Genomic DNA, 12,433 nt, shown 5'->3' on the forward strand with positions numbered 1-12,433 from the left:
AAGAGGCTTTCCAGTTTGGGGAATTTTCAGCCTTTTTGTGCTTTTTTTTTTTTTTTTTCTCATCTTTGTGGATTTATCTAACTTTGGTTTTTGATGTTGGTGACCTTTGGTTGAGTGTTCTGTGTGGATGTCCTTTTTGTTGATGCTATTCCTTTCCGTTTGTTAGTTTTCCTTCTAACAGGCCCTTCTGCCACAGGTCTGCTGGAGTTCACTGGTGGTCCACTTTTTGTTGATTTTGATGCTATTCCTTTGTTAGTTTTCCTTCTAACAGGCCCCTCTGCTGCAGGTTGGCTGGAGTTTGCTGGTGGTCTACTTCAGACCCTGTTGCCTGGGTATCACCAGTAGAGGCTTCAGAACAGCAAAGATTGCTGCTGGTTCCTTCCTCTGGAAGCTTTGTCCCAGAGGGGCACCCGCCAGATGCCAGCTGGACTTCTCCTGTATGAGGTGTCTGTTGACCATTGCTAAGGAGATGTCTCCCAGTCAGGAGGCATGGGGGTGAGGGACCCACTTGAGGAGGCAGTCTTTCCCTTAGCAGAGCTTGAGCGCTGTGCTGGGAGATCCACTGCTCTCTTCAGAGCCAGCAGGCAGGAATATTTAAGTCTGCTGAAGCTGCGCCCACAGCTGCCCCTTCCTCCAGGTGCTCTGTCCCAGGGAGATGGGAACTTTATCTATAAGCCATTTTATCTATAAGCCCCTGACTGGGGCTGCTGCCTTTCTGTCAGAGATGCCCCGCCCAGAGAGAAGGAATCTAGAGAGTCAGTCTGGCTACAGTGGCTTTGTCAAGCTGCAGTATGCTCTGCCCAGTTCGAACTTCTGGAAGCTTTGTTTACACTGTGAGGGGAAAACCCACCTACTCAAGCCTCAGTAATGGCGGATGTCCCTCTCCCCCACCAAGCTTAAGCATCCCAGGTCGACTTCAGACTACTGTGCTGGCAGCGAGAATTTCAAACCAGTGAATCTTATCTTGCTGGGCTCCGTGGGGGTGGGATCCTCTGAGCTAGACCACTTGGCTCCCTGGCTTCAGATCCCTTTCCACGGGAGTGAATGGTTCTGTCTCACTGGAGGTCCAGGTGCCACTGGGGTATGAAAAAATACATCTGCAGCTAGATCGGTGTCTGCCCAAATGGCCATTCAGTTTTGTCCTTGAAATCCAGGGCCCTGGTGGTGTAGGCACCTGAGGTAATCTCCTGGTCTTCAGGTTATGAAGACCATGGAAAAAGTGTACTGTCTGGGCTGTAGTGCACCGTTCCTTGTGGTACAGTCCCTCAGGGCTTCCCTTGGCTGGGGGAGGGAGTTCCTCAACCCCTTGCACTTCCTGGGTGAGGCAATGCCCCACCCTGCTTTGGCTCACCCTCCGTGGGCTGCACCCATTGTCTAACCAGTCTCAATGAGATGAGCCAGGTATCCCAGTTGGAAATGCAGATATCCGCTTTCTGCATTGATCTTGCTGGGAGCTGCACACTGGAATTTTTCCTATTCAGCCATCTTGCCAGCCACCTCTCAATAGTGACTTTTTCAATTCAGTTATTGTTTACAGCTCGAGAATTTTAGTTATAATTTCTTTTTCATATTCTTGCTTTTTTCTGATTTTGTTTAGTTCTTTGTCCATGTTTTGCTTTCGCTCTTTTAGCAAATTTACGGTTTTTTAAATTGTAGTAAAATATACACAATAATTTACCATTTTCACCAAAAAACCAAGGTTTTTTTTTTTTTATTATTGTGGTAAAGTATACACCGCAATTTACCATTTTAACCATGGACCATCACCGTCATCCATTTCCAGTATTTTAAAAAAAATTTTCCAAACTAAAACAACATACCTATTGATCAGTATCTCCCCATTTCTTCCTGCTCCCAGCCCCTGGCAACCACCATACTACTTTCTGTCTCTCTGGATTTGACTACTCCAATTATCGACTACTCCAATTACCTTGCGTAGGTGAAATTATACCATATCAGTTATTTTGTGTCTGACTTATTTAACCCAATGTGTTCAAGTTTCATCCATGTTGTAGCATGTGCATGTATTTCCTTCCTTTTAGAATAATTTTCTTCCTCTTTGAAGAATTTGAATAATATCCTAGTGTGTGTGTGTATATATTATATATGTGTGTATATATATACACGTATATATACATATATACACACACACATATATATATACACACACACACTATTTTTTGTTCATTCATCTGTCAATGGACATTTGGGTTGCTTCCACCTATTGTGAACAATACTACAATGAACATGGGTGTATATATCAAGCATGACTCTTAGAGTCACTGCTTTTTAATAATTTTGGATATATATCTAGAAGTAGAATTGCTGGGTCATATGGTAATTCTATGTTTCATTTTTTGAGGAACAGAATTACTGCTTTCCACAGTGGCTGCACCATTTAACATTCCCACCACTGATGCACAAGGGTTCCAGTTTCCCCATATCATCACTAATACCTGTTGTTTTCTTTTCTTTCTTTCTTTTTTTTTATAATTGCCATTTTAACAGGGATAGAATGACATCTCATTGTGATTTTTTTTTTTTTTTTTTTTTTGAGACAGTCTCACTCTGTCACCAGGCTGGAGTGCAATGGCACAATTACAGCCCACTGCCATCTCTGCCTTCCAGGTTGAAGTGATTCTCCTGCCTCAACCTCCCTAGTAGCTGGGATTACAGGCATGCGCTACCATGCCCAGCAAATATTTGTATTTTTAGTAGAGACGGGGTTTCACCATGCTGGCCAAGCTGGTCTCAAACTCCTGACCTCAGATGATCCACCTGCCTTGGCCTCCCAAAGTGCTGGGATTACAGGCATGAACCACCACGCCTGGCCATCATTGTGGATTTTATTTGCATTTCCCAAGTGACTAGTCATGTTGAGCATCTTCTCGTGTACTTATTGGGCATTTGTATTTCTTTTTCGGAAGAATGTCTATTCAAGTCCTTTGTTCATTTTTAATTGGTATGATTGTTTCGTTGAATAACACAGTTATTTTAAAGTCTTTACCTAGTAAATCTGTGTTTTTGGGAGGATGGGAAAGGAATTTATTTCTGGAAATTTATTTTCTTGTTTGGAATGGGTTATACATGTTTTCCTGTTTCCTTGTATGCCTTGTGAATTTGTTAAAAACTGTTTAAAAATTGGGCATTTGGAAAAATAGCCATGTCTCCCAGTCTTTATGGACTGTCTCTGAGCAGGGGTAGTCCTTCTTTTATTAGCTGGGTGTTCTCTAGGCCTTGGGACCAGCCTGAATGGAAAACAAATTCTTCTCCAGTCTTTTCTGCATATGGGTCTATTCTGAGCCTTTGTGTGACTTTCTCAATTTTCCCCATATACAAGGTGGTTCTTGAATGCTTTACTTTTCCAAAGTCTCACCTTTAGCTTCTTAGGACCTTACGTGGCCTATTGTAGGTCTCTACCCATAACCTTTTGCCCCAGGCATCTGCTGGTCTTAGTCTCTCTGTAGCTTTCATAAGCAGCACCCACTGTTTCTCTTTATTTGAGATGTAAGTTCGGCAAAACAGACTAGACCTTCAGGTAGCCCCCAGACAGGTTAGAACTTTGCAAATAGGTCTTCTCTGCCCCTCTAGTTTATGGGAAGGAACTGGAAACTGGGATGATTCCTCTTCCAGACCAAGACTGCCTTGCCAGTGAGGTGGTAGGGCAAGGGTAAATAAAAACCGCATATGATTTTTTATCATTTTGAATACAGCTTTTTCTTGATTTTTGCATTTGCTTGATTGCTATAGACCTGAGATTATTTTTCCAGAGCTTCTGTAGGGTTAATGTAGCCAGTAGTTTCTTCTCTTTTTTCTGTTTTTTTTTTCTTTTTTTTTTAAGTGTTTCCATGGGGAAGTGAAGACTTGGAGCTTCCTAGTCTGCAGTTTTGTTGACAGTACTCCTAAACTCAGATTTTATGACTTTCTTTTTCTGCTCCTGGATGCCATGCTGGAGGTTTTATGACTTTTTGGGGGGTTTATGAGTAGTTTGGGGGATATTGATGGAAATTGATATTTCTGAATGATCTCTCCACTGAAATTGCTCTTAGGTACTGTTACAAATTTCTGGATTTTGAAACTAAAAGTAACTAGAAAGTCCCACTAGAAGGCAAAGTAAAGAAGGTTTGGAGAGCTATATTTAGGGTTGAGAAAAATATCTTAAAAAAAAAAAAAAAGGGTAGGGTCTCTCTCTGTTGCCCCAGCTGGGATATAGTGATTATCCATGGACTCAGTCCTGCTTCTAATCAGCACAGGAGTTTTGAACTGCTACAGTTCTGACCTGGGCTAGTTTACCGATCCTTAGGCAACCTGATTGTCTCCTGCTCATGAGTGGTCACCATACTGATGCCAAAATTAGTGCAAATACCTGATCAGCCTAGTGCACTACAGCCCACAACTGGACTCAAGCAATCCTCCTTCCTCAGCCTCCCCAGCAGCTGAGGTTACAGGCCTGAGCCTCAGCAATCAGTGAGAAAAATACTTTTCTCTCAATCTCATTTCCTCATTCTCTCAATGAGGAAATCATTGAGGGTACTACTCACAAGATCAATGTGTGTTGTTTATGAGATCTTAGGGGAGAAGATTTTTCTTTTTCTGATAGGCTTTAGAATACATAAATATACTCTGAAAAGTAGACAGGATATTTATCATCTTCATTTGCCTCATCAGGAAATTGAAACTTAATTAACAGAAGTTTTAGCCAGGTTTTTTCTGCCCCTTTTTTCCCTCCCTGAAAATGGAGGATTCTTATTTGCTGATGTGCCTCATGCATCTAGAATTGTGCCTGGAACATACATAGTAGGCAGTTAATAAGTTATTTGTAACATGAATAAATGGAAGGAGCTAGTTGTCCATAGTAGGAAAAGTGATAACTTTGTTATCTTTTTAAAACTTTATTTAGTGAACTTTATAATGAAGTCTAACCTATATCAGAAAAGAGTACCAATCATAAGTACAAAGGTCAGTGAGCTTTCATCAAGTGCATACACTCATGTAACCAGCTTCCAGATACAGAAAAAGAATATTATCAGCACTTTGGAATCAGAAATTCCTCCGTCTCAAGCCCTCTGCCGGTCACTACCCACTACCAACCCCCATCTTCTCTGAAGTGTAACTACCCTGATTTTCAAAATACGTGGATTGGCTTTGTCTATTTTGAACTCCATATGCACTAAATAATACACTATGTACTCTTGTGTATGGCTTCTTTTGCTAAATATTTATTAGATTCATCCATATTATTGAATGAGGGTATAGTTGAGCTTTGTTACCTTTTGAAACTTTATAAAAACATTTTACTTTGAAATTAATCAATGCCAAGTGAAACTCAGATTTATAGAAAATTAAACTGCAATAACTATCATTTTTGGAACACGTAATGACAGAACCTATGCCAAGAACTAACATACACGAGTGATCTCATTTAATTCTCTGAGGTTTCCTGAGGTGTAGGTGTTATAATCCTCATTTTACTGACAAACTCATAGAGAACCCTTAAGAAATTTTTAATTGGATATGCATTTAGGTAAAGAATAGGGAAAAGTGAGGCTGATATTAACTTAGAGACAGCTGTCTTGTAGCCATGTGCACCACGTGATAAAACAGTTTGCCAGGGCCTCTTTGCTGTCATAAACTGTTTGTTTGCAGACTCCTTTAGGTCTTGTTCTTTCATCACAACAGGCTAACTCAGGAACTGTGAGCCTAGGAGGAAAGAGGCATGGACCTGGCCTCCTAGCCTCTGTATTATAGATTTGGGTCTCAGGAGAAAGTCAGGAAGGACTGTGTTTATTTGCCTCATGAGGAAATTGAAACTTAATTGACAGGAGTTTTAGCCAGGTCTCTTCTGCCAAATTCAGCCAAATTCTCCTTTGACCTTTAATTTTTTCAAATTTAAAAATGCTTTATTTGCTGATTTAATAGGTTTGACCAACATTTAACTCTTGGTTTAGATCTTTCACTTTCCCAGTTCAGTACGGGAAAAAAGCATATCCTGTCTTCTAGTCCTGTCCCTTTTAACATACTCTGCCTTAAAATTACTTTATTCTGTTTATATAAATAAACAGAATATAAGAAAATAATATATCTGTTTCAGGCACAGATATTATAAACATTAATTTTATGAAATGAAAATACAAATATTGTCATTTCCTCACTTTTTTCTCTTTGATTTTTTTTTCTGCTGCTAGCTCTTAAATTGTTTGGGCTTTTTATTAGTGTTTGATATGTATTTGGTAAGTTAGAAACTTGTGATGTCTCTCCAACTACTAGAGTTTCCACAGTCACTGGGGAATAGTAACCTCATCTGAGAGCAATTTAAGGCATTATGAGATTACAGACAGGGAATTATTTCCTTGCTTTGTGACTATCTTCTCTCTAATTTGGGAGTCCTAGTTATGCTTCATGATCAAGTGTTCTTTTGCTGTTATGTAAATCTGTTTTGTCAGAGGAAGAATCGGAGATCTTGCTTACGGGAAGAAGGGAGAAAGGGCTGTAGGGCTCAGCTAGCAGAGCTCTAAGATGTGCTCAGGAGAAGAAACCTCCTAATGTGAAGAAAGGGGAGGAAGAGAGATGAAAAAAAATTTTGTATTAATAGAAAAAAACACTTATTGCTACTTCACACTTAAAGCTTTACATTCACATTTAATCTTCACCATAGCCCTATGATGGGTGCATATTATACGGAGTTTTTTTCAGATGAGGCTCAATGTCCACAACTGAAAAAACTTTAAGTCTGAATCCAGAGCCAGGTAACTTCTGCTACAGTTGTCCCTTGTGTATCCGTCAGGTTCCTTGATCCCCCAAAGACACCAAAAATACTGGGATGTTCAAGTTCCTCATATAAAATGGCTTAGTATTTGTATATAACCTACACACACCCTTCCATATACTTTAGAGCATCTCTAGACTACTTCTAATACCTAATATAAGAGGAATGCCATGTATGTAGTTGTTATAATGTATCATTTAGGAAATAAGAAAAAAGTCTTTACATGCTCTGCACAGATGCAACCATTCATTTTTTTTTCCCGAATATTCCCAATGGTTGATTGAATCCACATATGTGGAGCATCAACTGTGTACGTTTTCTGTGCTTCATTTCATTCCTTAAAACCAAAATAAAGAGCCTCCCAATGAGAGAAGGATGTGAGAGCACCACAGGCAACTCAGTTTTCAAGCAAAAACACTCAATTTCTATTGACATTACTATGTTTTTTGCAAGGAATAAAAGCAAGTGCTCAGTGAATATACCTATAAGTCCTTAATTTTCTGAATTATCAGAATTCATTCTTTTTGGGGGAGTGAGATAGGAGGTCAAGTAACTTTATATAACTACTATTTCACTAAATAGAATTCTCATTTTTGTGTGAATTAAGAATTGATTAGAAGCCTGCCTGGCCAGGATCAACTGGGAGCTGGAGTGACTTCCCAACTCGGGGAAAGGGTGAGTGAGAGACTTCCACATCCCCACTGTAAAACTGTGGAATCTGGGCTGTTGGAGAACCCCTTGACCCTCCCAACCCCTGAAACTAACATAGGGAGCTGCAGGGAGGTCACGGAATGAAACTGCTTCAAGAAGAGATCTTGCAGTGAGCCCCATACCTTTTCAGAGACCTAAGCAGCTATGGCAAGGAACCATTTCCAAGTCTAGCCTGTAGCAGACTACACACTCACCTAGGACCCAGTGGTGCCAGGACTGAGGCACTACAGAAACTTGGGCTGTTGCTGATACAACTCGGGAGTGAGCTGGGAGTGCCTTCTCGCCTGGCGTAGGAAGTGAGCAAGGTGTGGGCTGCAGCTGCTGCTGTCAGGAAGTGGGCAACCCCAGGATGGAGATTAGGATATGAACAGGGTATGAGTTGCCTTTGGGACTTGCTCTTATGACCAAGAAGGTGTAAGCTAGGCATGGGCTTTCACTGCTGGAGGGGCCAGCCCCACTAAGACTGGGATATGAGTGGGGGTTGCATGTTTCCCACCCATTGGCCTAGACTGTGACCACCCAGGCAAGTCCTCAGTGCAGCTGCTACTGCCTCTTTACCAAGCAGAGCACTCCACCTGAGGCCTGGGGATTGCCCACCCATGCCATCATGTCTGGTTGCTGCTGTCACCTTTAGGGAACCTGAACACAAGCCTGCCCAGCTCATTTTTCCCTCCCCCCATCCAAGATAGATCACATAGCCTGGGGATGTGGGGATTGCCCAACCAATCCACCACCTCATGTACCTCAGCACTCCTACAGGCCTGAGGTTGGGCCTTAACTCACAGCCTGTACCTCCTCAGCTGGTATATACCTGCAAGCACCAACTGTGAACCTGGAGATAGGCCTGCCCAGCCCATCACAGCTACTGCCAATTTCAATGCCCACTGATTAGGACCCAGAGAACTCATCTTGCCACGGCTACTGCTATTGCCCTTGTCACACCAGCTGTCTAGGAGCCTGAGAACCCCTCTACCCCTGCCACTACTGGCATCTGAGCAAGCCACCTTGAGGCCCAAGAATCAGGCCACCAGTAACAACCAACATAGGTTCTAGGGTACATCATCTTGAAGCACAAAGATAGGCATGCTCAGCCTACCACTGTCACCACTGGGGCCTTAAGACTGGCCTACCTGGCATCTTAGTCCCCTGTACAACTTCACTGTATCCTCCACTAATAACTACACCCTAACCCATTGAGGAAATCACAGAAACCAGTAACACTGTTTACAGCTAAAGAAATCATATGGAGAGTACCTACTGCATGCACCCAGAATCAAAGTTGAAGTGCCCTACTCAACCAACATCATAGATACATCTTCAGGAAAAATTCTCCCATATGAAAGTAAATTTAAAAATAAGAAGTGACTATTAAACCAGATGCACAGATATTAATGAAAGGACATAGACACAAAGCAAGAAAATACAACATCCCCAGAGGAACACTGTAATTCTCCAGCAAAAGATCTTCATCTAAAAGAAATATTTGAAATTCCAGATAAAGAATTCAAAATATTGATTTTAAAGCAGATCAGTGAGATATGAGAGCATTCTGACAAATAATACAAAGAAATTAGAAAAAATTCAGAATATGAACAACTTTTCAAAAAGATATTTGAAAAAAGAACACAATAGAAATTCTACAAGTGGCAGGGTGTGGTGGCTCATGCCTGTAATCCCAGTACTTTGGAAGGCTGAAGCGGATGGATCACTTGAGGCCAGGAGTTTGAGACCAGCTTGGCCAACATAGTGAAACCCTGTCTCTACAAAAACTACAAAAATTAGCCGGCCTTGGTGGCGTATACCTGTGGTCCCAGCTGTTTGGGAGGCTGAGGCAGGAGAATCACTTGAACCCGGGAGGCAGGGTTTCAGTGAGCCAATATCATGCCACTACGCTCCAACTTGGCTGACAGAGCAAGACTGTCTCTGCATCCCCGCTTGCCCCCACCAAAAAAAATTCTAGAAGAATTCATTAAAGGAAATAGAAAATACATTTGAAAGCTTCAACAATAGACTAGACTAGTCAGAAGAAAAAAATCCTAAGACTTGAAGACAGGTCTTTTGAAACAATCTAGCTAGACAATAATGAAGAAAAAATAGGAAAGAATGAGCAAAGCCTTAGTTACATTTTGGACAAAAAGTGGTCAAATATTTAAATTATTGGTATCCCCAAGGGAAAAGGAACAAAATATTAGAAAACATATTTATAGTTTGTGTTTATTATTTCATATATTATCTTTATTTAACAAGATAATATATGAAAACCTCCTGGATCTAGCAAGAGATTTAGATATTCAGATACAGGAGGCTCAGTGATCCCTGGACCGAACAAGGCAAAAAGGTCTCTACAATACATTACAGCCAGACTAAAGTCAAAGATAAACAGCAAGTTCTAAAAACAGCAAGGGAAAAGTGTCTAGTCACTTATAAAAGAAATCCCATCAGAGTAACAGTGAATTTCTCAACAAAAACCTTTCAGGCCAGAAGAGAATGGGACGATATATTCAAAGTGCTGAAAGAAAAAAAACCTTCCAGACAATACTATACCTAGCAAAATATCTTTTATAAAGTCTTTTCCAGACAGGCAAATGCTGAGGAATATTTTACCACTAGAATAGTTCTACAAAAAATGCTTAAGGGAGTCCTAAACCTAAGAGCAAAAGGACATTTACCATCATATAAACACATGAAGTGTAAAAGCTACTGGTAAAGAAATCACACAAAGGAGGAAGAGAAAGGACTCAAATGGTACCACTACAGAAATCCACCAGGATCACAATGACAATAAGAGAAAAAGAAAGGAATGAAAAAATATACAAAACAACCAGAAAATAATTAGCAATATGATAGGAACAATACTTCCCATATCAGTAATAATCTTTAACATAAATAGATTAAATTGTCCACTTAAATATTGTAGAATGGCTGAATGGATTTTTTAAAAACTATTATCCAACTATATGCTTCTTACAAAAAATTCACCTATAAAGACATATAGGTAAAAAGCAAAGGGATAGAAAGTTATTCCATGCAAAATGAAACTGAAAGTGAGCAGGAGTAGCTATACTTAGATAAAACAGATTAAGTCAAGAACAGTTTTTTCTTTTTTAAATTTTCATTTTACTTTAATTTCTGTGATACATGTGCAGAACATGCAGATTTGCCACACATGTGCCACAGTGGTCTGCCACGCCCATCAACCTGTCACCTAGATATTAAGCCCCATGTGCATTAGGCATTTGTCTCAATGCTGTTCCTCACCCCACCCCCTGACTGGCCCCAGTGTGTGATGTTCCCCTCCCTGTGTCCATGTGTTCTCATTGTTCAACTCTGACTTATGAGTGAGAGCAGGCGGTATTTGGTTTTCTGTTCCTGTGTTAGTTTGCTGAGAATGATGGCTTCCAGCTTCATCCATGTCCCTACAAAGGACATGAACTCATCTTTTTTCATGGCTGCATAGTATTCTGTGGTGGATATAGGCCACATTTTCTTTATCTAGCTTATCATTGATGGGCATTTGGGTTGATTCCAAGTCTTTGCTATTGTAAATAGTGCTGCAATAAACATACATGTGCATGTGTCTTTATAGTGGAATGATTATATTCCTTATGACCAGTAATGGGATTGCTGGGTCAAATGGTATTTCTGGTTCTAGATCCTTCAGGAATTGCCACACTGTCTTCCACAATGGTTGAACTAATTTACACTCCCACCAACAGTGTAAAAGTGTTCCTATTTCTCCATAGCCTTGCCAGCATCTGTTGTTTCCTGACTTTTTAATAATTGCCATTCTAACTGGCGTGAGATGATATCTCATTGTGGTTTTGATTTGTATTCAAGAACAGGGTTTTTTTTAAAGCTTTATATATCAATAAAGGATCAGTTCAGTGACAGAACACATAACAATTCTACATATATATGCACCCAACACTGGAGCACCCAGATTCATAAGGCAAATATTACTACATCTACAGGAACAGATAGACTGCAATATATTAATACTGGGTTACTTCAACATTCCATTCTCAGCATTATACAGATCATTTAGACAGAAAATCAACAAACATTGAGTTTAAACTGGATTTCAGACCAAATGGACCTAACAGACATTTAGAGAACATTCTATTCAACAACTGTGGAATATACATTCTTTTTAACAGCAAATGGACCATTTTTCAAGATAGACCATATGTTAGGCTGCAAACCAAGTCTCAACAAATGTCAAAAAATCAAAATCATATCAAGTATCTTCTCAGACCACAATGGGATACAACTGGAAATCAATACTAAAAACTTTGAAAGCTATAGTTATAAAATTAAACATGCTTCTGAAGAAATTAAAATGCAAATTACATTTTTTTGACACAAATGAAAATGGAAACACAATATACCCAAACTTGTGGGATACAGCAAAAGCAGTACTAAGAGGGAAGTTTATATCAGTAAATGTCTACATCAAGAGTAGAAAGATTACAAATTAACAATCTCACAGTGTACCTCAAAGAACTAGAAAAGCAAGAACAAATCAAACCCAGAATCAGCAGAAGAAAAGAAATAATAAAAATCAGAGAAGAACTAAATGAAGTCTAGACTGAGAAAGTACAAAGGATCAACAAAACAAAAAGTTGCTTCTTCAAAAAGATAAACAAAATTGATAAACTGCCAGGTAGACTAACCAAGAAGCATAGATCCAAATATGATCAAGTGAAAAAGGAGACATTACAACTGATAACACAGAAATACAAACATTTATCAGAGACTATTACAAACAACTATATACAACAAACTGGAAAATCTAAATGAAATGAATAAATTCCTAGAAACATTCATCTTACTAAGATTGAATCAAAAAGAAATAGAAAACCTGAACAGATCAATAACGAGTAGTAAAATTGAATCAGTAATAAAAAGTCTCCTAACAACATTTCAGGACTGAATGGATCCTTAGCCAAATTCTAC

This window comes from Hylobates moloch, unplaced genomic scaffold (genome assembly GCF_009828535.3).
Source record: "Hylobates moloch isolate HMO894 unplaced genomic scaffold, HMol_V3 SCAFFOLD_2, whole genome shotgun sequence".
Lineage (NCBI taxonomy): Eukaryota > Metazoa > Chordata > Mammalia > Primates > Hylobatidae > Hylobates > Hylobates moloch.